Source organism: Pinus tabuliformis, chromosome 5_2 (genome assembly GCF_031772625.1).
Source record: "Pinus tabuliformis cultivar Carrire ecotype Pingquan chromosome 5_2, CPIR1, whole genome shotgun sequence".
In the NCBI taxonomy this organism is placed as follows: Eukaryota; Viridiplantae; Streptophyta; class Pinopsida; order Pinales; family Pinaceae; genus Pinus; species Pinus tabuliformis.
The window spans coordinates 25,974,294-25,978,628 of NC_142306.1; the positions used below are offsets into that span (position 1 = coordinate 25,974,294).

At 41.1% G+C, this 4,335-nt stretch overlaps 1 pseudogene; it reads left to right on the top strand.

Moving 5' to 3' along the window:
• Positions 1–1,093: 1,093 nt before the first annotated feature.
• Positions 1,094–2,969, top strand: LOC149157472 (18S ribosomal RNA; annotated as a pseudogene).
• Positions 2,970–4,335: the final 1,366 nt, after the last annotated feature.

Genomic DNA, 4,335 nt, shown 5'->3' on the forward strand with positions numbered 1-4,335 from the left:
GACCCTGGGCTCAGATCACAAAAGTCTAGGTTGCTAAGTGATGTGACATGGATATGTTGATATACATGTCTCTTTCAGATGGATGGTTGCGACCATTCCATGAGTTATCATATGTGATCCTTCTCATTATTGGATGGTTGTAACCATACCTTGGTTTTGATATGGTACTCTTTATAGGATGGCTGTGCCCATGCCTAGATCCATTTACATGATCATTCTCTAGATGGTTGTGCCCATACCATGATTCAGTATCATTTGACAGAGTTTTTCAGTTATGTATATGTATTTGTACTTACTTGTAGGTTTTCCAATGACAAACTTTGGTTCCTCGCACTTATTCATAAAGCATTTCATCCCTCACTCTAGCTTGGCCTTCACACTTTAAGGGGCATATGTTACACAACATTTTATCACTGTCCCTATACTCCCCATTCCTTGATACTAGAGGACCTTTACAGTCAACCCCACATGCTTTCCCTTCCTTAAGAAAATCCCATTGTGTCCCTCTTCATGAGAAGAACAATTCCCTTTTGCACAATTTCCCCAAAATCTTCTGTTTTTCCCAGTTTACAAGACTGGAGCTAATGACCCTTGTCATCCTCGCACTGATATGAAGGGATTAACAATGTCCCTATCACCGACTAGAGTGATTGAGATTTGTTCTAGTCGCACTGATCCTCTTATGGAAACTTTTTTAATAAGGAGACGAAGCTTCCAGCTTTAGAAGCTTCGTAACGGATGTCTAGTAAATGGTTTGGCTGGATGGGGTCAAAGATGTTAGTTTGGGCTCCTTTCCCCTATAAGGATGGAACTACCTCAAGAGATAAGACCTTATTCCATGAGAAGAGTTTCCATCTTGCATCCATTCATGCTATATAAACCTCCATTTTTCCCAAGCACAAGCTAGTGTTAATGTTGGTGTGCTAGTGCTAATTAAGTTTGGGGTAAATAGCAAGCTAAACATAGTTGTAGCTCTCTAGTTGTGTGAATGAGAAGTATTATTTTGATTTAGTGTGAAGCCTAAAGGGAAGAGCCTTAAAACTATCATTGTTGAGGCCATCATGGAATTCTAAAGGAAGTGTGTGGGAATCTGGTTTTGTCAGAGGAGAACAACAATTTCAAGACAATAGTTGTAATCTCTTCTTAATTCAATATATATGAAAATATTGATTGATTTCATACATAATGTGTCATCTTACATGTTTATGGCTTAATGTTTCTTGACTTTTTAAGTAGGTTGAATTACAATTTTTCTATTATCACGGCTGTTGTTTGTTGTTGTTTACTTGTGTCAGGTGTTTGAAGAAGGAAACGAGAGATAGCTGTAGCGAGCAAGCAAGGACATCATAAAATGAGATAAGCATACGAAGAGGTAGGCCCTCTTAATTGGTTCTAACCTACTAAAATCTTTCATAGAATGTTTCGATTGTGGATAGACCCATTATCTAGCTATAGGAATTTTTTGTGTCCCCATTCATAATTTTACTTCACCACATGCCTACCACAGTGGTGACGAGGGATGAAGAATTAGGGTTCAATTCCGGAGAAGGAGCTTAAGAAATGGCTACCACATCCAAGGAAGGCAACAAGAACACAAATAACCCAATCCTGACATGGGGAGGTAGTGACAATAAATAATGATATTAGTCTCATTGAGTTTAGTAATTGGAATGAGTACAATCTAAATCCCTTAACGAGGAACCATTGGAGGGAAAGTCTAGTGCAATCAGTAATGGTAATTCTAGCTCCAAAAGCATATATTTAAATTTTTGTAGTTATAAAACTTGTAGTTGGATCTTGGGTCGTAAAGGCTGGTCTGCCTACTCAGTGTGCACCTGCCCTTTCATCCATTTTGTCGGTGGTATGCTCTTGGCCTTAATTGGTTGGGTCGCGGCTCTGCCATTGTTACCTTGAAATACTTAGATTGTTTAATGCAAGCTTATGCTTTGAATACATTAGAATGGAATAACATGATAGGAGTTTGATCATATTGTGTTGGCCTTCGGGATCAGAGTAATGATTAATAGGGACTTTTGGGGGCATTCATATTTCATTGTCAAAGCTGAAATTCTTAAGTTTATGAAATATGGACCAATGAGAAATCATTTTCCAGGGAAGTTTTCATTAATCAAGAATGAAAGTTGGGGGCTCGAAGACAATCAGATACCATCCTAATCTCAACCATAAATGATGCCAACCAGGGATTGGCAGATGTTTCTCTAAGGACTCCACCAACACCTTCTGAGAAATTAGAGTGTTTGGGTTCCAAGGGGGAGTATGGTTGCAAGGCTGAAACTTAAAGGAATTGATGGAAGGGCACCACCAGGAGTGGAGCCTACAACTTAATTTGACTCAACACAGGTAAACTTACCAGGTGCAGACATATTAAGGGTTGAAAGATTGAGATCTCGTCCTTGATTCTATGGGTGGTGGTGCATGGCCGTTCTTAACTAGTGGAGCGACTTGTCTAGTTAATTCTGATAATAAAAGAGACCTCAACCTGCTAACTAGATACACGGAGGTCCCCCTTCATGGCCAGCTTCTTAGAGGGACTATGGCCATTTAGGCCATGGAAGTTTGAGGCAATAACAAGTATGTGATTCCCTTAGATGTTTTGGGCTGCACATGTGCTATAACGATGTAGCTAATGCATTTTTCTTCAAATTTTGAGAGGATTGGGAAATATTCTCAAACTACATCGTGATGGGGATAGAACATTGCAATTATTGGTCTTCAATGAGGAATTCCTAGTAAGCGTGTGTCATGAACTCATGTTGACTATGTCCCTGCACGTTTTACACACCACTTGTCGCAGCTACTTATTGAATGATCTGGTGAAGTGTTCGGATTGCGTCGACAATGGTGGTTCGCCACTATCGATGTTGTGAGAAGTTCATTGAACCTTATCATTTATAGGAAGGATAAGTCATAACAAGGTTACCATAGGTGAACCTGTGGTGGGATCATTGATAGCAGGGGTTTTCTTTTTTGGTTCGGGTTGGGTGGGTTTCGATTGCAATGTGGGCTCGTGTGGTGTGTCTCTAGGGGAGAGGGTTTGGTGTTTGGAGGGAACATTGTTTGTTTATTTTCTTGAGGTCACGCTTGTTTTTTCGTGTGTGATTTCAAACCATGCTTGTGCTTGTCCCACCCATCGTTTGTTTTTCTTCCCCCCAATGTGTTTCTGTAGGGTTTTCAGAAGCCTTTTTCTTAAGAGTGCTATACGATGATCTGTTCGGCGGGGCATGGTTGCTGCAGTTGAGGTGCTTGGGCAAGACGATGGATAAATTTAGACTCATTCATAGTGGTGGTGCTTGATATTTTATTTTTTGGAAGGCATGGGCCAAGGTTGTGGGCCTCCATAGTGAGTTCTCTCGAAAAGGTGACAGTGGTTTATTGTGTTTCCTGGATGAGCACTTTTGTTGGTGGTTGGGTCAAGAGAGTGATTGCATGCATGCCTGGTACCTTAAACATTCCATGAGGGGAAATTTTCAGGGTGGGGTCAATATCAAATGGATGAAGTGCAGCTCAACCCATTGGGTTGGACACCATAGTCCTCTCGACCATTCCTCGATATGCCCTCATGGAAGGGCTGGGTGTCCAGGTAATGAAAAACACCTCCCTAGGTCTAAGCTCCACCAAGATCATAATTTTACCCACCAATTGGAATGAGCTGGAATTCTCATCTCATGCATTTTTCGCTAAGGGAATTACTCATCCTCTCATGAGCCACTCCCCTTCTAAGGAAAAAAGGTAGTGGGTTGTGTCTTTGTTTCTTTGTGGGTTTTGTGTGTAGCTTGGTCATTTCTTGGTTTTGTCATGTGCACTTTGCAGACATCCCTCTCTTTAGTGCCCTTGCACCATCAATGTATTTGTGGCCCGTGGATTTCTCTAGCATTGAGTGTTAGCCCGTGACAACTCCTCTTTGGAGTTTTATTCTTGACCCCCCTTGACTTTCTCACTAGAAAGGTTGTTGGGTGTTTTGTACACCAAGGGGTGCAATAGTAGTGTGGGTTTTCTACTAGCGTGTTTGTCATTTGAAGCCTTGTGTCAGGTTGGGGGGTTATTTACCTCTCAATAATGTGCTCCAGACACTGGTCTCATCGCAGCCCTCATATTTTCTAGAGGTCAAGTTTAGGTTGTGATTTATTTTCTTGGTTGTTTGATTATTGTTTGTTATGTTTTAAGCTAGAAAGGGTGTTGTGCCATAATGCATGTGGGAGAGTGTGATGTGGGATGATTCGATTGGGTGCCTATTTTCCTTCTTTTTAGTTAGGAAACATCTCCTCGGCATGATGTCGAGCCTTTCTCCTTTCTTTGGATTTTTGTTTCTTTGGT